A 26,965-nucleotide genomic window follows, 5' to 3' on the forward strand; every position below is an offset into this window, starting at 1 on the left:
GTGCTCAAAATTAATTGGCTGATGGCGGCCATGTTTTTTGAGATACACCAATGTCCTCATAGACTTATATAGTAACTTGGGCCAAGACACTGCATACCAATTTTCAGGTCAATCGGACTAGCGGTCGTTGTTTTTTTCACATTATAGCGCCACCAACTGGTCAAACGTCGCGATTTTTTTATCGAGACCAAAAAATGAGCCCATACACATGTGTACCAAGTTTGGTGAAGATATCTCATTTCCTTCTTGAGTTATAGCCTTTTTAGTAAAATAGGCTCCGCCCACAACATTCTTTTCCCACCCCTTAGCAACCGTAAATCGAAATTTCTACTTTTCTCAATGAATATTGATATTCAGACTACAGAGAACATTTTGGCACTGGTTTGGTTCCGATTGGGCAAAAAACCAGAGACTAGTTCGCAAAAGTAGGTATTTAAAGCATTTGACGCCTTTTGCATGAAAGGTTTTTAAGCACTGAATGAATTTGAGAGATATCAGGTGAAATGAAGTGATAAACTGACAAAATGTGATTTTTAAATGTTATAATAGTGACTTTACAAAGTCTAAATATGAATTATAGAACAAAATGACTAATTTAACCAGTAGGGTGGCAGCAGAGAAACATTCATTGGCTCAGTTTCATTTACCATGATTCTATTATGATTTACCATAGTTTACCACAATTTACCACATTCTAGTATGATTAACCATGATTATTTTGTGATTTACTATAGTTTACCACAATCTAGTATGATTTACCATGATTTTATTGTGATTTACCATAGTTTACCATGTTGTATTATGATTTACCATGATTCTAGCATATTTTACCATGTTCTAGCATGGTTTACCATGATTTACCACGTTTTAGTATGATTTACTATGATTCTATTGTGATTTACCATAGTTTACCATGATTTACCACGTTCTAGAATGATGTACCATGATTCTATTGTGATTTACCATAGTTTACCATAATTTACCACGTTGTATTATGATTTACCATGATTCTAGCATATATTACCATGATTTACCACGTTCTAGCATGGTTTACCATGATTTACCACGTTCTAGAATGATATACCATGATTCTATTGTGATTTACCATAGTTTACCATGATTTACCATGATTTTATTGTGATTTACAATAGTTTACCATGGTGTATTATGATTTACCATGATTCTAGCATATTTTACCATGATTTACCATGTTCTAGCATGGTTTACCGTGATTTACCATAGTTTACCATGATTTACCACGTTGTATTATGATTTACCATGATTCTAGCATATATTACCATGATTTACCATGTTTTATTATGATTTACCATGATTCTATTGTGATTTACCATAGTTTACCATGATTTACCACGTTCTAGAATGATTTACCATGATTCTAGCATATATTACTATGATTTACCACGTTCTAGTATGATTTACCATGATTCTAGCATGGTTTACCATAGTTTAACATGATTTACCATGTTCTGGCATGGTTTACCATGATTTACCACGTTCTAGTATGATTTACTATGATTCTATAGTGATTTACCATAGTTTACCATGATTTACCACAATTTACCACATTGTAGTATGATTTACTATGATTCTATTGTGATTTACCACGTTCTAGTATGAACAAATTAATTGGTCAACATTGTCAAAATGTCATTTGCAATGTAGTTATAATGATTTTCTAAACTGGCTTACTGACCAGAATGAACCAATGAGTGGTCTTCTGCTGCCCTCTGGTGGCCGTTTATTATAGCAATTTTTGGGAACACACCATTTAAAGCAATGGTACCTCATCACATTTCTCACTTTTATAGAGGCATATATTGCCCGATCTCCATGAAATTTTTCATGCTTCTTTAGAGTAATATTCTGCACGTGCCCACCTATTTTTGTGAAGTTTGTAGTTTTCATTCAGGATTAATAGGTTTTTGAGCATGCTTTGCCAGGCCCCCTCTTTTTAAATGACCCTGTTATAGTCATCCAAATTCAAAAGTTCAACTTTTTTTCAATGAATATTTATCTAGAGCGTCTAGAGAATTGTCCTAGATTGGTTTGGTTCCGATCGGGGAAAAAACCAGGGACTAGTTTGCAAAAGTATGTTTTTAACATAGTTGCAAATATTTAATTAATGATATGATTGACAGCAATAGTTCTAGAGGCAAAGTTGTTCAACATGAGGAGATCTATCAGGTGATATGCATATTTTGTGGATGGGTGCCACACCACGTGATTACAGAGCCATAAAACTCGTTAGCGCCAACTAGTGGCTGATTTCTTTCAAAATTCTTACAGACCTCTAAGGCCATGAGTCAAACATGCCAATCAAGTTTTGTTCCGATCAGCCTTCGTTACCCTTGTCTTATAGGTGCTCAAATTTCATTGGCCGATAGCGGCCATATTTTTTGAGATACTTCAATGTCCTCATAGACATACATGGTACCTTGGGCCAAGACACTGCATACCAATTTTCAGGTCAATCGGACTAGCGGTCGTGTGGTTATAGCTATTTTCATGTTTTTTTCACATTATAGCGCCACCAAGTGGTCAATCGTCGCGATTTTTTTATCGAGACCAAAAAATGATCCCATACACATGTGATCCAAGTTTGGTGAAGATATCTCATTTCATTTTTGAGTTATAGTTTTTTTAGTAAAATAGGCTCCGCCCTGAGCGTCCATTTTGAATCCACTTATCTTTCTTGAATCGAAATTTCAACTTTTTCTCAATGAATATTAATATTGAGACTACAGACAACATTTTGGCACTGGTTTGGTTCCGATCGGTCAAAAAACCAGGGACTAGTTCGCAAAAGTAGGTTTTTGACAAAATTCAAAATGGCGGAAAATTTTTAATGACGGAAATGAAATCGGAGATATACGTTTTGTCCGTCATGGTCTCAGCTTTCCAATGATATAAGACACTTGACCCTTAGGAGCAACGGTTTAGGAGTTATGAGCTCTTTCGCGCTTTTGGTTGCTATAGCGCCACCTATGGGCCAATCTGGCTCATAATTTGATAACCTCTCCTCGATTTTTGTACTACCTATTGGCCAAGTTTCAAGTCTCTAGCCCTTACAGTTTGGTCTGCACGATGCGTTTTTCGGCTGAATAATAATAATAATAATAATAATTAAAGCTGCAAGCAGCATTTAACGGGGTTCAAGCCTTTAAGGCCTTTAAAGCACAGAGGCATTAAAGACATTAAGTTTTATTTAGCAAGATTTTAAACACTGAAATAATAGATGGAAAAGTCCATTTACAGCCAATATAGGCAATTTACCATAGGAAATGCATGGTTTTTAAAGCTTTTTAACACGTATAGCGCCACCTCTACTCCGATCTCTTTAAAACATTGCATGCTTCATCAGCATGTTATGCCACATATACCCAACAATTTTCGTGAAGTTTTGAGTTTTACCTTAGGATTTATAGGCTTTTGAGTGTATTTTGCCACGCCTCTTTTTAAAATGGCCCTGGTATAGCCATCCAAATATAAAAGTTCAACTTTTTTTCAAAGATTATTGATCTAGAGAGTCCAGAGAATTATCCTAGACTGGTTTGGTTCCGATCGGGCAAAAAACCAGGGACTAGTTCGCAAAAGTAGGTTTTCAACATAATTACGGAAATTGAATTAATGATTTGATTGACAGCAATGGTTCTAGAGGCAAAGTTGTTCATCATGAGGAGATCTATCATATGATATGCATATTTTGTGGATGTGTGCAACACCACGCGATTACAGAGCCATAAAACTCGTTAGCGCCAACTAGTGGCCGATTTCTTTCAAAATTCTTACAGACCTCTAGGACCATGAGTCAAACATGCCCACTGAGTTTCGTTCCGATCGGCCTCCGATAACCTTGTCTAATAGATGCTCAAATTCATTGGCCGATGGCGGCCATGTTTTTGGAGATACGCCAATGTTCTCATAGACATACATGGGGCCTTGGGCCAAGACACTGCATACCAATTTTCAGGTCAATCGGACTAGCAATCGCGTGGTTATAGCCATTTTCATGATTTTTTCACATTATAGCGCCACCAAGTGGCCAATCGTCGCGATTTTTTTATCGTGACCTCAAATTGAGCCCATACACATGTGTACCAAGTTTGGTGAAGATATCTCATTTCTTGCTGGAGTTATAGCCTCTTTAGTAAAATAGGCTCCGCCCTGAGCGTCCATTTTGATCCCCTTATCTTCCGTGAATCGAAATTTCAACTTTTTTTCAAAGATTATTGATATTCAGACTACAGACAACATTTTGGCACTGGTTTGGTTCCGATTGGGCAAAAAACCAGAGACTAGTTCGCAAAAGTAGGTATTTAAAGCATTTGACGCCTTTTGCATGAAAGGTTTTTAAGCACTGAATGAATTTGAGAGATATCAGGTGAAATGAAGTGATAAACTGACAAAATGTGATTTTTAAATGTTATAATAGTGACTTTACAAAGTCTAAATATGAATTATAGAACAAAATGACTAATTTAACCAGTAGGGTGGCAGCAGAGAAACATTCATTGGCTCAGTTTCATTTACCATGATTCTATTATGATTTACCATAGTTTACCACAATTTACCACATTCTAGTATGATTAACCATGATTATTTTGTGATTTACTATAGTTTACCACAATCTAGTATGATTTACCATGATTTTATTGTGATTTACCATAGTTTACCATGTTGTATTATGATTTACCATGATTCTAGCATATTTTACCATGTTCTAGCATGGTTTACCATGATTTACCACGTTTTAGTATGATTTACTATGATTCTATTGTGATTTACCATAGTTTACCATGATTTACCACGTTCTAGAATGATGTACCATGATTCTATTGTGATTTACCATAGTTTACCATAATTTACCACGTTGTATTATGATTTACCATGATTCTAGCATATATTACCATGATTTACCACGTTCTAGCATGGTTTACCATGATTTACCACGTTCTAGAATGATATACCATGATTCTATTGTGATTTACCATAGTTTACCATGATTTACCATGATTTTATTGTGATTTACAATAGTTTACCATGGTGTATTATGATTTACCATGATTCTAGCATATTTTACCATGATTTACCATGTTCTAGCATGGTTTACCGTGATTTACCATAGTTTACCATGATTTACCACGTTGTATTATGATTTACCATGATTCTAGCATATATTACCATGATTTACCATGTTTTATTATGATTTACCATGATTCTATTGTGATTTACCATAGTTTACCATGATTTACCACGTTCTAGAATGATTTACCATGATTCTAGCATATATTACTATGATTTACCACGTTCTAGTATGATTTACCATGATTCTAGCATGGTTTACCATAGTTTAACATGATTTACCATGTTCTGGCATGGTTTACCATGATTTACCACGTTCTAGTATGATTTACTATGATTCTATAGTGATTTACCATAGTTTACCATGATTTACCACAATTTACCACATTGTAGTATGATTTACTATGATTCTATTGTGATTTACCACGTTCTAGTATGAACAAATTAATTGGTCAACATTGTCAAAATGTCATTTGCAATGTAGTTATAATGATTTTCTAAACTGGCTTACTGACCAGAATGAACCAATGAGTGGTCTTCTGCTGCCCTCTGGTGGCCGTTTATTATAGCAATTTTTGGGAACACACCATTTAAAGCAATGGTACCTCATCACATTTCTCACTTTTATAGAGGCATATATTGCCCGATCTCCATGAAATTTTTCATGCTTCTTTAGAGTAATATTCTGCACGTGCCCACCTATTTTTGTGAAGTTTGTAGTTTTCATTCAGGATTAATAGGTTTTTGAGCATGCTTTGCCAGGCCCCCTCTTTTTAAATGACCCTGTTATAGTCATCCAAATTCAAAAGTTCAACTTTTTTTCAATGAATATTTATCTAGAGCGTCTAGAGAATTGTCCTAGATTGGTTTGGTTCCGATCGGGGAAAAAACCAGGGACTAGTTTGCAAAAGTATGTTTTTAACATAGTTGCAAATATTTAATTAATGATATGATTGACAGCAATAGTTCTAGAGGCAAAGTTGTTCAACATGAGGAGATCTATCAGGTGATATGCATATTTTGTGGATGGGTGCCACACCACGTGATTACAGAGCCATAAAACTCGTTAGCGCCAACTAGTGGCTGATTTCTTTCAAAATTCTTACAGACCTCTAAGGCCATGAGTCAAACATGCCAATCAAGTTTTGTTCCGATCAGCCTTCGTTACCCTTGTCTTATAGGTGCTCAAATTTCATTGGCCGATAGCGGCCATATTTTTTGAGATACTTCAATGTCCTCATAGACATACATGGTACCTTGGGCCAAGACACTGCATACCAATTTTCAGGTCAATCGGACTAGCGGTCGTGTGGTTATAGCTATTTTCATGTTTTTTTCACATTATAGCGCCACCAAGTGGTCAATCGTCGCGATTTTTTTATCGAGACCAAAAAATGATCCCATACACATGTGATCCAAGTTTGGTGAAGATATCTCATTTCATTTTTGAGTTATAGTTTTTTTAGTAAAATAGGCTCCGCCCTGAGCGTCCATTTTGAATCCACTTATCTTTCTTGAATCGAAATTTCAACTTTTTCTCAATGAATATTAATATTGAGACTACAGACAACATTTTGGCACTGGTTTGGTTCCGATCGGTCAAAAAACCAGGGACTAGTTCGCAAAAGTAGGTTTTTGACAAAATTCAAAATGGCGGAAAATTTTTAATGACGGAAATGAAATCGGAGATATACGTTTTGTCCGTCATGGTCTCAGCTTTCCAATGATATAAGACACTTGACCCTTAGGAGCAACGGTTTAGGAGTTATGAGCTCTTTCGCGCTTTTGGTTGCTATAGCGCCACCTATGGGCCAATCTGGCTCATAATTTGATAACCTCTCCTCGATTTTTGTACTACCTATTGGCCAAGTTTCAAGTCTCTAGCCCTTACAGTTTGGTCTGCACGATGCGTTTTTCGGCTGAATAATAATAATAATAATAATAATTAAAGCTGCAAGCAGCATTTAACGGGGTTCAAGCCTTTAAGGCCTTTAAAGCACAGAGGCATTAAAGACATTAAGTTTTATTTAGCAAGATTTTAAACACTGAAATAATAGATGGAAAAGTCCATTTACAGCCAATATAGGCAATTTACCATAGGAAATGCATGGTTTTTAAAGCTTTTTAACACGTATAGCGCCACCTCTACTCCGATCTCTTTAAAACATTGCATGCTTCATCAGCATGTTATGCCACATATACCCAACAATTTTCGTGAAGTTTTGAGTTTTACCTTAGGATTTATAGGCTTTTGAGTGTATTTTGCCACGCCTCTTTTTAAAATGGCCCTGGTATAGCCATCCAAATATAAAAGTTCAACTTTTTTTCAAAGATTATTGATCTAGAGAGTCCAGAGAATTATCCTAGACTGGTTTGGTTCCGATCGGGCAAAAAACCAGGGACTAGTTCGCAAAAGTAGGTTTTCAACATAATTACGGAAATTGAATTAATGATTTGATTGACAGCAATGGTTCTAGAGGCAAAGTTGTTCATCATGAGGAGATCTATCATATGATATGCATATTTTGTGGATGTGTGCAACACCACGCGATTACAGAGCCATAAAACTCGTTAGCGCCAACTAGTGGCCGATTTCTTTCAAAATTCTTACAGACCTCTAGGACCATGAGTCAAACATGCCCACTGAGTTTCGTTCCGATCGGCCTCCGATAACCTTGTCTAATAGATGCTCAAATTCATTGGCCGATGGCGGCCATGTTTTTGGAGATACGCCAATGTTCTCATAGACATACATGGGGCCTTGGGCCAAGACACTGCATACCAATTTTCAGGTCAATCGGACTAGCAATCGCGTGGTTATAGCCATTTTCATGATTTTTTCACATTATAGCGCCACCAAGTGGCCAATCGTCGCGATTTTTTTATCGTGACCTCAAATTGAGCCCATACACATGTGTACCAAGTTTGGTGAAGATATCTCATTTCTTGCTGGAGTTATAGCCTCTTTAGTAAAATAGGCTCCGCCCTGAGCGTCCATTTTGATCCCCTTATCTTCCGTGAATCGAAATTTCAACTTTTTTTCAAAGATTATTGATATTCAGACTACAGACAACATTTTGGCACTGGTTTGGTTCCGATCGGTCAAAAACTCAGGGACTAGTTCGCAAAAGTAGGTTTTCGACAAAATTCAAAATGGCGGAAAAATTTTCATGACGGAAATGAAATCGGAGATATACGTTTTGTTCGCCAAGGTCTCAGCTTTCCAATGATATAAGACACTTGAGTGTGGATCAAACGGTTTAGGAGTTATGAGCCATTTCGCGCAATCGATTGCTATAGCGCCACCTATAGGCCAATCTGGCTCATAATTTGATAACCTTTCCTCGATTTTTGTACTACCTATTGGCCAAGTTTCAAGTCTCTAGCCCTTACAGTTTGGTCTGCACGATGAGTTTTTCGGCTGAATAATAATAATAATAATAATAATAATAATAATAATAAAAATCAGTACAAATACAATAGGTGTTCAGCACTTCGTGCTTGAACCCCTAATAATTAAAGCTGCAAGCAGCATTTAGCGGGGTTCAAGCCTTTAAGGCCTTTAAAGCACATAGGCATTAAAGACATTAAGTTTTATTTAGCAAGATTTTAAACACTGAAATAATAGATGGAAAAGTCCATTCACAGCCAATATAGGCAATTTACCATAGGAAATGCATGGTTTTTAAAGCTTTTTAACAGTTATACCTATAGTCCGATCTCTTTAAAACTTTGCATGCTTCATCAGCATGTCATGCCACATATACCCAACAATTTTCGTGAATTTTTGAGCTTCCCTTTTTGGTTAGCGCCAACTAGTGGCCGATTTCTTTCAAAATTCTTACAGACCTCTAGGACCATGAGTCAAACATGCCCACCGAGTTTCGTTCCGATCGACCTCCGTTAACCCCATCTAATAGGTGCTCAAAATTAATTGGCTGATGGGCGGCCATGTTTTTTGAGATACACCAATGTCCTCATAGACTTATATAGTAACTTGGGCCAAGACACTGCATACCAATTTTCAGGTCAATCGGACTAGCGGTCGTTGTTTTTTTCACATTATAGAGCCACCAACTGGTCAAATGTCGCGATTTTTTTATCGAGACCAAAAAATGAGCCCATACACATGTGTACCAAGTTTGGTGAAGATATCTCATTTCCTTCTTGAGTTATAGCCTTTTTAGTAAAATAGGCTCCGCCCACAACATTCTTTTTCCACCCCTTAGCAACCGTAAATCGAAATTTCTACTTTTCTCAATGAATATTGATATTCAGACTACAGAGAACATTTTGGCACTGGTTTGGTTCCGATTGGGCAAAAAAACAGAGACTAGTTCGCAAAAGTAGGTATTTAAAGCATTTGACGCCTTTTGCATGAAAGGTTTTTAAGCACTGAATGAATTTGAGAGATATCAGGTGAAATGAAGTGATAAACTGACAAAATGTGATTTTTAAATGTTATAATAGTGACTTTACAAAGTCTAAATATGAATTATAGAACAAAATGACTAATTTAACCAGTAGGGTGGCAGCAGAGAAACATTCATTGGCTCAGTTTCATTTACCATGATTCTATTATGATTTACCATAGTTTACCACAATTTACCACATTCTAGTATGATTAACCATGATTATTTTGTGATTTACTATAGTTTACCACAATCTAGTATGATTTACCATGATTTTATTGTGATTTACCATAGTTTACCATGTTGTATTATGATTTACCATGATTCTAGCATATTTTACCATGTTCTAGCATGGTTTACCATGATTTACCACGTTTTAGTATGATTTACTATGATTCTATTGTGATTTACCATAGTTTAACATGATTTACCACGTTCTAGAATGATGTACCATGATTCTATTGTGATTTACCATAGTTTACCATAATTTACCACGTTGTATTATGATTTACCATGATTCTAGCATATATTACCATGATTTACCACGTTCTAGCATGGTTTACCATGATTTACCACATTCTAGAATGATATACCATGATTCTATTGTGATTTACCATAGTTTACCATGATTTACCATGATTTTATTGTGATTTACAATAGTTTACCATGGTGTATTATGATTTACCATGATTCTAGCATATTTTACCATGATTTACCATGTTCTAGCATGGTTTACCGTGATTTACCATAGTTTACCATGATTTACCACGTTGTATTATGATTTACCATGATTCTAGCATATATTACCATGATTTACCATGTTTTATTATGATTTACCATGATTCTATTGTGATTTACCATAGTTTACCATGATTTACCACGTTCTAGAATGATTTACCATGATTCTAGCATATATTACTATGATTTACCACGTTCTAGTATGATTTACCATGATTCTAGCATGGTTTACCATAGTTTAACATGATTTACCATGTTCTGGCATGGTTTACCATGATTTACCACGTTCTAGTATGATTTACTATGATTCTATAGTGATTTACCATAGTTTACCATGATTTACCACAATTTACCACATTGTAGTATGATTTACTATGATTCTATTGTGATTTACCACGTTCTAGTATGAACAAATTAATTGGTCAACATTGTCAAAATGTCATTTGCAATGTAGTTATAATGATTTTCTAAACTGGCTTACTGACCAGAATGAACCAATGAGTGGTCTTCTGCTGCCCTCTGGTGGCCGTTTATTATAGCAATTTTTGGGAACACACCATTTAAAGCAATGGTACCTCATCACATTTCTCACTTTTATAGAGGCATATATTGCCCGATCTCCATGAAATTTTTCATGCTTCTTTAGAGTAATATTCTGCACGTGCCCACCTATTTTTGTGAAGTTTGTAGTTTTCATTCAGGATTAATAGGTTTTTGAGCATGCTTTGCCAGGCCCCCTCTTTTTAAATGACCCTGTTATAGTCATCCAAATTCAAAAGTTCAACTTTTTTTCAATGAATATTTATCTAGAGCGTCTAGAGAATTGTCCTAGATTGGTTTGGTTCCGATCGGGGAAAAAACCAGGGACTAGTTTGCAAAAGTATGTTTTTAACATAGTTGCAAATATTTAATTAATGATATGATTGACAGCAATAGTTCTAGAGGCAAAGTTGTTCAACATGAGGAGATCTATCAGGTGATATGCATATTTTGTGGATGGGTGCCACACCACGTGATTACAGAGCCATAAAACTCGTTAGCGCCAACTAGTGGCTGATTTCTTTCAAAATTCTTACAGACCTCTAAGGCCATGAGTCAAACATGCCAATCAAGTTTTGTTCCGATCAGCCTTCGTTACCCTTGTCTTATAGGTGCTCAAATTTCATTGGCCGATAGCGGCCATATTTTTTGAGATACTTCAATGTCCTCATAGACATACATGGTACCTTGGGCCAAGACACTGCATACCAATTTTCAGGTCAATCGGACTAGCGGTCGTGTGGTTATAGCTATTTTCATGTTTTTTTCACATTATAGCGCCACCAAGTGGTCAATCGTCGCGATTTTTTTATCGAGACCAAAAAATGATCCCATACACATGTGATCCAAGTTTGGTGAAGATATCTCATTTCATTTTTGAGTTATAGTTTTTTTAGTAAAATAGGCTCCGCCCTGAGCGTCCATTTTGAATCCACTTATCTTTCGTGAATCGAAATTTCAACTTTTTCTCAATGAATATTAATATTGAGACTACAGACAACATTTTGGCACTGGTTTGGTTCCGATCGGTCAAAAAACCAGGGACTAGTTCGCAAAAGTAGGTTTTTGACAAAATTCAAAATGGCGGAAAATTTTTAATGACGGAAATGAAATCGGAGATATACGTTTTGTTCGTCATGGTCTCAGCTTTCCAATGATATAAGACACTTGACCCTTAGGAGCAACGGTTTAGGAGTTATGAGCTCTTTCGCGCTTTTGGTTGCTATAGCGCCACCTATGGGCCAATCTGGCTCATAATTTGATAACCTCTCCTCGATTTTTGTACTACCTATTGGCCAAGTTTCAAGTCTCTAGCCCTTACAGTTTGGTCTGCACGATGCGTTTTTCGGCTGAATAATAATAATAATAATTAAAGCTGCAAGCAGCATTTAGCGGGGTTCAAGCCTTTAAGGCCTTTTAAGCACATAGGCATTAAAGACATTAAGTTTTATTTAGCAAGATTTTAAACACTAAAATAATAGATGGAAAAGTCAATTTACAGCCAATATAGGCAATTTACCATAGGAAATGCATGGTTTTTAAAGCTTTTTAACAGTTATAGCGCCACCTATAGTCCGATCTCTTTAAAACTTTGCATGCTTTATCAGCATGGTATGCCACATATACCCAACAATTTTCGTGAAGTTTTGAGTTTTCCCTTAGGATTTATAGGCTTTTGAGTGTATTTTGCCACGCCTCTTTTTTAAATGGCCCTAGTATAGCCATCCAAATGTAAAAGTTCAATTTTTTTTCAATGATTATTGATCTAGAGAGTCCAGAGAATTATCCTTGACTAGTTTGGTTCCGATCGGGCAAAAAACCAGGGACTAGTTTGCAAAAGTAGGTTTTTAACATAATTACAAAAATTTAATTAATGATTTGATTGACAGCAATAGTTCTAGAGGCAAAGTTGTTCAGTATGAGGAGATCTATCATATGAAATGAATATTTTGTGGATGGGTGCCACACCACGTGATAACAGAGCCATAAAACTCGTTAGCGCCAACTAGTGGCCGATTTCTTTCAAAATTCTTACAGACCTCTAGGACCATGAGTCAAACATGTCCACTGAGTTTCATTCGGATTGGCCTCTGTTAACCCCGTCTAATAGGTGCTCGAATTCATTGGCCGATGGCTGCCATGTTTTTTGAGATACACCAATGTCCTCATAGACCTATATAGTACCTTGGGCCAAGACACTGCATACCAATTTTCAGGTCAATCGGACTAGCGGTCGTGTGGTTATAGCTATTTTCATGTTTTTTTCCCATTATAGCGCCACCAAGTGGTCAATCGTCGCGATTTTTTTATCGAGACCAGAGAATTAGCCCATACACACATTTACCAAGTTTGGTGAAGATATCTCATTTCATTTTGGAGTTATAGTCTTTTTAGTAAAATAGGCTCCGCCCTGAGCGTCCATTTTGATCCCCTTATCTTCTGTGAATCGAAATTTCAACTTTTTCTCAATGAATGTTCATATTCAGACTACAGACAACATTTTGGCACTGGTTTGGTTCCGATCGGTCAAAAAACCAGGGACTAGTTCGTAAAAGTAGGTTTTCAACAAAATTCAAAATGGCGGAAAATTTTTAATGACGGAAATGAAATCGGAGATAATCGTTTTGTTCGCCAAGGTCTCAGCTTTCCAATGATATAAGACACTTGAGTGTGGACCAAATGGTTTAGGAGTTATGAGCCATTTTGCGCAATTGATTGCTATAGCGCCACCTATGGGCCAATCTGGCTCATAATTTGATAACCTTTCCTCGATTTTTGTACTACCTATTGACAAAGTTTCAAGTTTCCAGCTCTTACGGTTTGGTCTGCACGATGCGTTTTTCGGCTGAATAATAATAATAATAATTAAAGCTGCAAGCAGCATTTAGCGGGGTTCAAGCCTTTAAGGCCTTTTAAGCACATAGGCATTAAAGACATTAAGTTTTATTTAGCAAGATTTTAAACACTGAAATAATAGATGGAAAAGTCCATTCACAGCCAATATAGGCAATTTACCATAGGAAATGCATGGTTTTTAAAGCTTTTTAACAGTTATAGCGCCACCTATAGTCCGATCTCTTTAAAACTTTGCATGCTTCATCAGCATGTCATGCCACATATACCCAACAATTTTCGTGAATTTTTGAGCTTCCCTTTTGGGTTAGCGCCAACTAGTGGCCGATTTCTTTCAAAATTCTTACAGACCTCTAGGACCATGAGTCAAACATGTCCAATGAGTTTCGTTCCGATCGACCTCCGTTAACCCCATCTAATAGGTGCTCAAAATTCATTGGCTGATGGCGGCCATGTTTTTTGAGATACACCAATGTCCTCATAGACATACATGGGGCCTTGGACCAAGACACTGCATACCAATTTTCAAGTCAATCGGACTAGCGGTCGCGTGGTTATAGCCCTTTTCATGTTTTTGTCACATTATAGCGCCACCAAGTGGCCAATCGTCGCAATTTTTTTATCGTGACCTCAAATTGAGCGGATACACATGTGTACCAAGTTTGGTGACGATATCTCATTTCCTTCTTGAGTTATAGCCTTTTTAGCAAAATAGGCTCCGCCCTGAACGTCCATTTTGAAGCCAGTTAGCAAAAATGAATCGAAATTTCAACTTTTTTTCGATAACTATTGATAATTAGCCACCAGAGAACATTTTGACACTGGTTTGGTTCCGATCGGTCAAAAAACCAGGGACTAGTTCTCAAAAATAGGTTTCAGACATACTCCAAAATGGCGGACATTTTAAGACGAAACAAAAAAATTCCCGCTTACAGTTTTTTCGTCTTGGCCCAAGGATTTCAAAAGTATAAATCATTTGAGTCTACGACCACCGGTTTATGAGAAAAGCTCACAAATGTAAAATTTTTTGGTTTTTTGCGCTATAGCGCCACCTATTGGCCAAATGGGCTCATATTTTGATAACCTCTCCTCGATTTTTGGACTACCTTCGGGTAAATTTTCAAGTCTCTAGCCCTTACGGTTTGGGCTGCACAACGCGTTTTATCGGAGAATAATAATAATAATAATAAAAATCAGTACAATTACAATAGGGTTTCAGCACTTCGTGCTTGAACCCCTAATTAAAGCTGCAAGCAGCATTTAGCGGGGTTCAAGCATTTAAGGCCTTTTAAGCACTGAGGCATTAAAGACATTAAGTTTTATTTAGCAAGATTTTAAACACTGAAATAATAGATGGAAAAGTCAATTTACAGCCAATATAGGCAATTTACCATAAAAAATGCATGGTTTTTATAGCTTTTTAACAGTTATAGCGCCACCTATAGTCCGATCTCTTTAAAACTTTTCATGCTTCATCAGCATGTCATGCTACATATACCCAACAATTTTCGTGAATTTTTGAGCTTCCCTTTTGAGTTAGCGCCAACTAGTGGCCGATTTCTTTCAAAAATCTTACAGACCTCTAGGACCATGAGTCAAACATGCCCACCAAGTTTCGTTCCGATCGGCCTCTGTTAACCCCATCTAATAGGTGCTCAAATTTCATTGGCCGATGGCGGCCATGTTTTTTGAGATACGCCAATGTCTGCATACCAATTTTCAGGTTAATTGGACTAGCGATCGCGTGGTTATAGCCCTTTTCATGTTTTTTTTCACATTATAGCGCCACCAAGTGGCGAATCGTCGCAATATTTTTATCGTGACCTCAAATTGAGCTGATATACATGTGTACCAAGTTTGGTGACGATATCTCATTTCCTTCTTGAGTTATAGCCTTTTTAGTAAAATAGGCTCCGCCTTGAACGCCCATTTTGAAGCCAATTAGCAAAAATGAATTGAAATTTCAACTTTTTTTCGATAACTATTGATTAACAGAGACCAGAGAACATTTTGACACTGGTTTGGTTCCGATCGGTCAAAAAACCAGGGACTAGTTTGCAAAAGTAGGTTTTTAACATAATTGTGAATATTTAATTAATGATTTGATTGACAGCAATGGTTCCAGAGGCAAATTTGTTCAGCATGAGGAGATCTATCATATGATATGCATATTTTGTGGATGTGTGAAAAAACACGTGATTTCAGAGCCATAAAACTCGTTAGCGCCAACTAGTGAAAACCAATATAGGCAATTTACCATAGGAAATGCATGGTTTTTAAAGCTTTTTAACAGTTATAGCGCCACCTATAGTCCGATCTCTTTAAAACTTTGCATGCTTCATCAGCATGTCATGCCACATATACCTAACAATTTTCGTGAATTTTTGAGCTTCCCTTTTGGGTTAGCGCCAACTAGTGGCCGATTTCTTTCAAAATTCTTACACACCTCTAGGACCATGAGTCAAACATGTCCACTGAGTTTCGTTCCGATCGACCTCTGTTAATCCCATCTAATAGGTGCTCAAAATTCATTGACTGATGGCGGCCATGTTTTTTGAGATACACCAATGTCCTCATAGACTTATATAGTACCTTGGGCCAAGACACTGCATACCAATTTTCAAGTCAATCGGACTAACGGTCGTTGTTTTTTTCACATTATAGCGCCACCAACTGGTCAAACGTCGCAATTTTTTTATCGAGACCAAAAAATGAGCCCATACACATGTGTACCAAGTTTGGTGAAGATATCTCATTTCCTTCTTAAGTTATAGCCTTTTTAGTAAAATAGGCTCCGCCCACAACATTCTTTTTCCACCCCTTAGCAACCGCATTAAAGACATTAAGTTTTATTTAGCAAGATTTTAAACACTGAAATAATAGATGGAAAATTCCATTTACAGCCAATATAGGCAATTTACCATAGGAAATGCATGGTTTTTAAAGCTTTTTAACAGTTATAGCGCCACCTATAGTCCGATCTCTTTAAAACTTTGCAAGCTTCATCAGCATGTCATGCCACATATACCCAACAATTTTCGTGAATTTTTGAGCTTCCCTTTTGGGTTAGCGCCAACTTGTGGCCAATTTCTTTCAAAATTCTTACAGACCTCTAGGACCATGAGTCAAACATGTCCACTGAGTTTCGTTCCGATCGACCGCCGTTAACCCCATCTAATAGGTGCTCAAAATTCATTGGCTGATGGCGGCCATGTTTTTTGAGATGCACCAATGTCCTCATAGACTTATATAGTACCTTGGGCCAAGACACTGCATACCAATTTTCAGGTCAATCGGACTAGCGGTCATGTGGTTATAGCTATTTTCATGTTTTTTTTCACATTATAGCGCCACCAAGTGGTCAATCGTCACGATTTTTTTATCGAGACCAAAGAATGAGCCCATACACACATGTACCAAGTTTGGTGAAGATATCTCATTTCATTTTTGAGTTATAGTCTTTTTAGTAAAATAGGCTCCGCCCTGAGCGTCCATTTTGATCCCCTTATCTTTCGTGAATCGAAATTTCAACTTTTTGTCAATGAATGTTGATATACAGACTACAGGCAACATTTTGGCACTGGTTTGGTTCCGATCGGTCAAAAAACCAGGGACTAGTTCGTAAAAGTAGGTTTTCAACAAAATTCAAAATGGCGGAAAATTTTTAATGACGGAAATAAAATCGGAGATATACGTTTTGTTCGCCAAGGTCTCAGCTTTCCAATGATATAAGACACTTGAGAGTGGACCAAACGGTTTAGGAGTTATGAGCCATTTTGCGCAATTGATTGCTATAGCGCCACCTATGGGCCAATCTGGCTCATAATTTGATAACCTTTCCTCGATTTTTGTACTACCTATTGACAAAGTTTCAAGTTTCCAGCCCTTACGGTTTGGTCTGCACGATGCGTTTTTCGGCTGAATAATAATAATAATAATAATAATTAAAGCTGCAAGCAGCATTTAGCGGGGTTCAAGCCTTTAAGGCCTTTTAAGCACATAGGCATTAAAGTCATTAAGTTTTATTTAGCAAGATTTTAAATACTAAAATAATAGATGGAAAAGTCCATTTACAGTCAATATAGGCAATTTAACATAGGAAATGCATGGTTCTTATAGCTTTTTAACAGTTATAGCGCCAACTATAGTCCAATCTCTTTAAAACTTTGCATGCTTCATCAGCATGTTATGCCACATATACCCAACAATTTTCGTGAATTTTTGAGCTTCTCTTTTGAGTTAGCGCCAACTAGTGGCCGATTTCTTTCAAAATTCTTACAGACCTCTAGGACCATGAGTCAAACATGCCCACCGAGTTTCGTTCCGATCGACCTCTGTTAACCCCATCTAATAGGTGCTCAAACTTCATTGGCCGATGGCGGCCATGTTTTTTTAGATACACCAATGTCCTCATAGACATACATGGTGCCTTGGACCAAGACACTGCCTACAAATTTTCAAGTCAATCGGACTAGTGGTCACGTGGTTATAGCCCTTTTCATGTTTTTTTAACATTATAGCGCCACCAAGTGGTCAATCGTCGCGATTTTTTTATCGAGACCAAAGAATGAGCCCTTACACATGTCTACCAAGTTTGGTGAAAATATTTCATTTCCTTCTTGAGTTATAGCCTTTTTAGTAAAATAGGCTCCGCCCACAAAATTCTTTTTCCACCCCTTAGCAACCGTGAATCGAAATTTCAACTTTTTCTCAATGAATATTGATATTCAGACTACAGAGAACATTTTGCCACTGGTTTGGTTTCGATCGGTCAAAAATCCAGGGACTAGTTCGCAAAAGTAGTTTTTCGACAAAATTCAAAATGGCGGAAAAATTTTCATGACGGAAATGAAATCGGAGATATACGTTTTGTTCGCCAAGGACTCAGCTTTCCAATGATATAAGACACTTGATTGTGGACCAAAGGGTTTAGGAGTTATGACCCTTTTTGCGCATTTGGTTGCTGTAGCGCCACCTATTGGCCAATCGGGGTCATACTTTCTGAGGTTCTCCCCAAATTGAGGACTACCTTCGGGTAAAGTTTCAAAGTTCCACGCTTTACGGTTTGGTCTGCACGATGCGTTTTAGCGGAGAATAATAATAATAATAATAATAATAATAATAAAAATTAAAGCTGCAAGCAGCATTTAGCGGGGTTCAAGCTTTTAAGGCCTTTTAAGCACATAGGCATTAAAGACATTAAGTTTTATTTAGCAAGTTTTTAAACACTGAAATAATAGATGAAAAAGTCCATTTACAGCCAATATAGGCAATTTACCATAGGAAATGCATGGTTTTTAAAGCTTTTTCACAGTTATAGCGACACCTATAGTCCGATCTCTTTAAAACTTTGCATGCTTCATCAGGATGTTATGCCACATGTACCCAACAATTTTCGTGAAGTTTTGAGTTTCCCCTTAGGATTTATAGGCTTTTGAGTGTATTTTGCCACGCCTCTTTTCTAATTGGCCCTGTTATAGCCATCCAAATGCAAAAGTTTAACTTTTTTTAAATAATTATTGATCAAGAGAGTCCAGAGAATTGTCCTAGACTGGCTTGGTTCCGGCCGAGCAAAAAACCAGGGACTAGTTCGCAAAAGTAGGTTTTTAACATAATTGCAAATATTTAATTAACAATTTGATTGACAGCAATGGTTCTAGAGGCAAAGTTGTTCAGCATGAGGAGATCTATCAAATGATATGCATATTTTGCAGATGTGTGCAACACCACGTGATTACAGAGTCATAAAACTCGTTAGCGCCAACTAGTGGCCGATTTCTTTCAAAATTCTTACAGACCTCTAGGACCATGAGTCAAACATGCCCATCAAGTTTCGTTCCGATCGGCCTTCGTTAACCCCATCTAATAGGTGCTCAAACGTAATTGGCCGATGGCGGCCATGTTTTTTGAGATACGCCAATGTCCTCATAGACATACATGGTACCTTGGGCGAAGACACTGCATACCAATTTTCAGGTCAATCGGACTAGCGGTCTTGTGGTTATAGCTATTTTCATGTTTTTTTCACATTATAGCGCCACCCAGTGGCCAATCGTCGCGATTTTTTTATCGTGACCTCAAATTGAGTCCCTACATATGTGTACCAAGTTTGTTGAAGATATCTCATTTCGTTCTTGAGTTATAGCCTCTTTAGTAAAATAGGCTCCGCCTTTAATGTTCATTTTCACGCCCCTCATCGTCTGTGAATCGAAATTTCAACTTTTTTTCGATAATTATTGATATTAAGACTACAGTGAACATTTTGGCACTGGTTTGGTTCCGATCGGTCAAAAAACCAGGGACTAGTTCGCAAAAGTAGGTTTTCGACAAAATTCAAAATGGCGGAAAAAATTTCATGACGGAAATGAAATCGGAGATATACGTTTTGTTTGGCTTGAGCCAAGGATTCCAATGATGTAAGACACTTGAATGTGCGACAATGGGTTTTCGAGATATAAGCAAAATAGTAATTTTTTTTTGTTTTTTGCGCTATAGCGCCACCTATTGGCCAATCGGGCTCATACTTTGATAACCTCTCCTCGATTTTTGGACTACCTTTTGGCAAAGTTTCAAGTCTCTAGCACTTACGGTTTGGGCTGCACGATGCGTTTTAGGGGAGAAGAAAAATAATAATAATTAAAGCTGCAAGCAGCATTTAGCGGGGTTCAAGCCTTTAAGGCCTTTAAAGCACATAGGCATTAAAGACATTAAGTTTTATTTAGCAATATTTTAAACACTAAAATAATAGATGGAAAAGTCCATTTACAGCCAATATAGGCAATTTACCATAGGAAATGCATGGTTTTTATAGCTTTTTAACAGTTATAGCGCCACCTATAGTCCGATCTCTTTAAAACATTGCATGCTTCATCAGCATGTTATGCCACATGTACCAACGATTTTCGTGAAGTTTTGAGTTTCCCCTTAGGATTTATAGGCATTTGAGTGTATTTTGCCACGCCTCTTTTTAAAATGGCACTGTTATAGCCATCCAAATGCAAAAGTTCAACTTTTTTTGATAGTTTTTGATCTAGAGAGTCCAGAGAACTGTCCTAGACTTGTTTGGGTCTGATCGGGCAAAAAAACAGGGTCAAGTTCACAAAAGTAGGTTTTTAACATAATTACGAATATTTAATTAACGATTTGATTGACAGCAATGGCCCTAGAGGCAAAGTTGTTCAACATGAGGAGATCTATCATATGATATGCATATTTTGGGGATGTATGCAACACCACGTGATTACAGAGCCATAAACATAATAGGTGCTCAAATTTCATTGGCCTATGGCGGCCATGTTTTTTGAGATACGCCAATGTCCTCATAGACTTACATGGTACCTTGGGCCACGACACCGCATACCAATTTTCAAGTCAATTGGACTAGTGGTCGTGTGGTTATAGCTATTTTCATGTTTTTTTCACATTATAGCGCCACCAAGTGGTCAATCATCACGATTTTTTTATCGAGACCAAAGAATGAGCCCATACACACATGTACCAAGTTTGGTGAAGATATCTTATTTCATTTTTTAGTTATAGTCTTTTTAGTAAAATAGGCTCCGCCCTGAGCGTCCATTTTGATCCCCTTATCTTTCGTGAATCGAAATTTCAACTTTTTCTCAATGAATGTTGATAATCAGTGTACAGGCAACATTTTGTCACTGGTTTGGTTCCGATCGGTCAAAAAACCAGGGACTAGTTCGTAAAAGTAGGTTTTCAACAAAATTCAAAATGGCGGAACATTTTTAATGACGGAAATGAAATCGGAGATATACGTTTTGTTCGCCAAGGTCTCAGCTTTCCAATGATATAAGACACTTGAGTGTGGACTAAACGGTTTAGGAGTTATGAGCCATTTTGCGCAATTGATTGCTATAGCGCCACCTATAGGCCAATCTGGCTCATAATTTGATAACCTTTCCTCGATTTTTGTACTACCTATTGACAAAGTTTCAAGTTTCCAGCCCTTACGGTTTGGTCTGCACGATGCGTTTTTCGGCTGAATAATAATAATAATAATAATTAAAGCTGCAAGCAGCATTTAGCGGGGTTCAAGCCTTTAAGGCCTTTTAAGCACATAGGCATTAAAGTCATTAAGTTTTATTTAGCAAGATTTTAAACACTAAAATAATAGATGGAAAAGTCCATTTACAGTCAATATAGGCAATTTAACATAGGAAATGCATGGTTCTTATAGCTTTTTAACAGTTATAGCGCCACCTATAGTCCAATCTCTTTAAAACTTTGCATGCTTCGTCAGCATGTTATGCCACATATACCCAACAATTTTCGTGAATTTTTGAGCTTCCCTTTTGAGTTAGCGCCAACTAGTGGCCGATTTCTTTCAAAATTCTTACAGACCTCTAGGACCATGAGTCAAACATGCCCACCGAGTTTCGTTCCGATCGACCTCTGTTAACCCCATCTAATAGGTGCTCAAACTTCATTGGCCGATGGCGGCCATGTTTTTTTAGATACGGCAATGTCCTCATAGAAATACATGGTGCCTTGGACCAAGACACTGCATACCAATTTTCAGGTCAATCGGACTAGCGGTCGTGTGGTTATAGCTATTTACATGTTTTTTTCACATTATAGCGCCACCAAGTGGCCAATCGTCGCAATATTTTTATAGTGACCAAAGAATGAGCCCATACACATGTTTACCAAGTTTGGTGAAGATAGCTCATTTCCTTCTTGAGTTATAGCCTTTTTAGTAAAATAGGCTCCGCCCACAACCTTCTTTTTCCACCCCTTAGCAACCGTGAATCGAAATTTCAACTTTTTCTCAATGAATATTGATATACAGACTACAGAGAACATTTTGCCACTGGTTTGGTTTCAATCGGTCAAAAAACCAGGGACTAGTTCGCAAAAGTAGTTTTTCAACAAAATTCAAAATGGCGGAAAAATTTTCATGACGGAAATGAAATCGGAGATATACGTTTTGTTCACCAAGGACTCAGCTTTCCAATGATATAAGACACTTGATTGTGGACCAAAGGGTTTAGGAGTTATGACCCATTTCGCGCTTTTGGTTGCTGTAGCGCCACCTATTGGCCAATCGGGGTCATACTTTCTGAGGTTCTCCCCAAATTGAGGACTACCTTCGGGTAAAGTTTCAAAGTTCCACGCTTTACGGTTTGGTCTGCACGATGCGTTTTAGCGGAGAATAATAATAATAAATATAGCTGCGAGCAGCAATTAGCGGGGTTCAAGCGACTTAAGGCATTTAAGCATTTAAGGCATATTGCATTTAAGGCTCTAAAGCAGTAAAATAATTAAATCTGGGAGCTCAGGTGAAATGAAGTGATACATTGACAAAATTCGATTGCAAATGTTAAAATAGTGACTTTATAAAGACTGAATTTGAGTTGTGCTTGCAATGGCAAAACTTGTGGCCCTGTTGCTACCCTACACTGCTGACATGTTTTTAGCAAAATGCTAACACGATTAGCATGTTTTTAACATACTGGTAACACAATTAGCATGCTGAAATAATCGATGGAAAATACCATTTACAGCCAATACAGGCAATTCACCATAGGAATACATGGTTTTCAAAGCTTTTTAACACTTATAGCGCCACCTATACTCCGATCTCCATGAAATGTTGCATCCTTCTTCACATTGTTATGCCACATATACCCATCAATTTTCGTGAAGTTTTGAGTTTTCGCTTAGGATTTATAGGCTTTTGAGTGTATTTTGCCACGCCTCTTTTCTAATTGGCCCTGTTATAGCCATCCAAATGCAAAAGTTCAACTTTTTTTTAATAATTATTGATCTAGAGAGTCCAGAGAATTGTCCTAGACTGGTTTGGTTTCGGTCGTGCAAAAAATCAGGGACTAGTTCGCAAAAGTAGGTTTTTAACATAATTGCGAATATTTAACTAACGATTTGATTGACAGCAATGGTTCCAGAGGCAAAGTTGTTCAGCAGGAGGAGATCTATCATATGATATGCATATTTTGGGGATGTTTGCAACACCACGTGATTGCAGAGCCATAAAGCTCGTTAGCGCCAACTAGTGGCCGATTTCTTTCAAAATTCTTACAGTCCTCTAGGACCATGAGTCAAACAGGCCCACCAAGTTTCGTTCCGATCGGCCTCCGTTAACCCCGTCTAATAGGTGCTCAAATTTCATTGGCTGATGGCGGCCATGTTTTTTGAGATACGCCAATGTCCTCATAGACATACATGGGGCCTTGGGCCAAGACACCGCATACCAATTTTCAAGTCAATCGGACTAGCGGTCGCGTGGTTATAGCCGTTTTAGTGTTTTTTTCATGTTATAGCGCCACCAAGTGGCCAATCGTCGCGATTTTTTTATCGTGACCAAAGAATGAGCCCATAAACAAGTGTACCAAGTTTGGTGAAGAAAGCTCATTTCTTTCTGGAGTTATAGCCTTTTTAGTAAAATAGGCTCCGCCCTGAACGTCCATTTTGAATCCCCTTAGCAACCGTGAATCGAAATATCAACATTTTTTCGATAATTATTGATATTCAGCCTACAGAGAACATTTTGGCACTGGTTTGGTTCCGATCGGTCAAAAAACCAGGGACTAGTTCGCAAAAGTAGGTTTTCGACAAAATTCAAAATGGCGGAAAAATTTTCATGACGGAAATGAAATCGGAGATATACGTTTTGTTCGTCATGGTCTCAGCTTTCCAATGATATAAGACACTTGAGTGTGGAGTACACGGTTTAGGAGTTATGAGCCCTTTTGCGCTTTTGGTCGCTGTAGCGCCACCTATAGGCCAATCGGGGTCATAGCTTCTCAGTTTCTCCCCAAATTGAGGACTACCTATTGGCCAAGTTTGAAGTCTCTAGCACTTACGGTTTTGTCTGCACGTTCAGTTTTAGGGGAGAAGAAAAATAATAATAATAAATATAGCTGCGAGCAGCAATTAGCGGGGTTCAAGCGACTTAAGGCATTTAAGCATTTAAGGCGTATTGCATTTAAGGCTCTAAAGCAGTAAAATAATTAAATCTGGGAGCTCAGGTGAAATGAAGTGATACATTGACAAAATTCGATTGCAAATGTTAAAATAGTGACTTTATAAAGACTGAATTTGAGTTGTGCTTGCAATGGCAAAACTTGTGGCCCTGTTGCTACCCTACACTGCTGACATGTTTTTAGCAAAATGCTAACACGATTAGCATGTTTTTAACATACTGGTAACACAATTAGCATGCTGAAATAATCGATGGAAAATACCATTTACAGCCAATACAGGCAATTCACCATAGGAATACATGGTTTTCAAAGCTTTTTAACACTTATAGCGCCACCTATACTCCGATCTCCATGAAATGTTGCATCCTTCTTCACATTGTTATGCCACATATACCCATCAATTTTCGTGAAGTTTTGAGTTTTCGCTTAGGATTTATAGGCTTTTGAGTGTATTTTGCCACGCCTCTTTTCTAATTGGCCCTGTTATAGCCATCCAAATGCAAAAGTTCAACTTTTTTTTAATAATTATTGATCTAGAGAGTCCAGAGAATTGTCCTAGACTGGTTTGGTTTCGGTCGTGCAAAAAATCAGGGACTAGTTCGCAAAAGTAGGTTTTTAACATAATTGCGAATATTTAACTAACGATTTGATTGACAGCAATGGTTCCAGAGGCAAAGTTGTTCAGCAGGAGGAGATCTATCATATGATATGCATATTTTGGGGATGTTTGCAACACCACGTGATTGCAGAGCCATAAAGCTCGTTAGCGCCAACTAGTGGCCGATTTCTTTCAAAATTCTTACAGTCCTCTAGGACCATGAGTCAAACAGGCCCACCAAGTTTCGTTCCGATCGGCCTCCGTTAACCCCGTCTAATAGGTGCTCAAATTTCATTGGCTGATGGCGGCCATGTTTTTTGAGATACGCCAATGTCCTCATAGACATACATGGGGCCTTGGGCCAAGACACCGCATACCAATTTTCAAGTCAATCGGACTAGCGGTCGCGTGGTTATAGCCGTTTTAGTGTTTTTTTCATGTTATAGCGCCACCAAGTGGCCAATCGTCGCGATTTTTTTATCGTGACCAAAGAATGAGCCCATAAACAAGTGTACCAAGTTTGGTGAAGATAGCTCATTTCTTTCTGGAGTTATAGCCTTTTTAGTAAAATAGGCTCCGCCCTGAACGTCCATTTTGAATCCCCTTAGCAACCGTGAATCGAAATATCAACATTTTTTCGATAATTATTGATATTCAGCCTACAGAGAACATTTTGGCACTGGTTTGGTTCCGATCGGTCAAAAAACCAGGGACTAGTTTGCAAAAGTAGGTTTTCGACAAAATTCAAAATGGCGGAAAAATTTTCATGACGGAAATGAAATCGGAGATATACGTTTTGTTCGTCATGGTCTCAGCTTTCCAATGATATAAGACACTTGAGTGTGGAGTACACGGTTTAGGAGTTATGAGCCCTTTTGCGCTTTTGGTCGCTGTAGCGCCACCTATAGGCCAATCGGGGTCATAGCTTCTCAGGTTCTCCCCAAATTGAGGACTACCTATTGGCCAAGTTTGAAGTCTCTAGCATTTACGGTTTTGTCTGCACGTTCAGTTTTAGGGGAGAAGAAAAATAATAATAATAATAATAAAAATCTTTACAATTACAATAGGGTTTCAGCACTTCGTGCTTGAACCCCTAAATATAGCTGCGAGCAGCAATTAGCGGGGTTCAAGCGACTTAAGGCATTTAAGCATTTAAGGCATATTGCATTTAAGGCTCTAAAGCAGTAAAATAATTAAATCTGGGAGCTCAGGTGAAATGAAGTGATACATTGACAAAATTCGATTGCAAATGTTAAAATAGTGACTTTATAAAGACTGAATTTGAGTTGTGCTTGCAATGGCAAAACTTGTGGCCCTGTTGCTACCCTACACTGCTGACATGTTTTTAGCAAAATGCTAACACGATTAGCATGTTTTTAACATACTGGTAACACAATTAGCATGCTGAAATAATCGATGGAAAATACCATTTACAGCCAATACAGGCAATTCACCATAGGAATACATGGTTTTCAAAGCTTTTTAACACTTATAGCGCCACCTATACTCCGATCTCCATGAAATGTTGCATCCTTCTTCACATTGTTATGCCACATATACCCATCAATTTTCGTGAAGTTTTGAGTTTTCGCTTAGGATTTATAGGCTTTTGAGTGTATTTTGCCACGCCTCTTTTCTAATTGGCCCTGTTATAGCCATCCAAATGCAAAAGTTCAACTTTTTTTTAATAATTATTGATCTAGAGAGTCCAGAGAATTGTCCTAGACTGGTTTGGTTTCGGTCGTGCAAAAAATCAGGGA

The sequence above is a fragment of the Pseudorasbora parva genome, chromosome 20 (assembly GCF_024679245.1).
Source record: "Pseudorasbora parva isolate DD20220531a chromosome 20, ASM2467924v1, whole genome shotgun sequence".
Taxonomy (NCBI): Eukaryota; Metazoa; Chordata; class Actinopteri; order Cypriniformes; family Gobionidae; genus Pseudorasbora; species Pseudorasbora parva.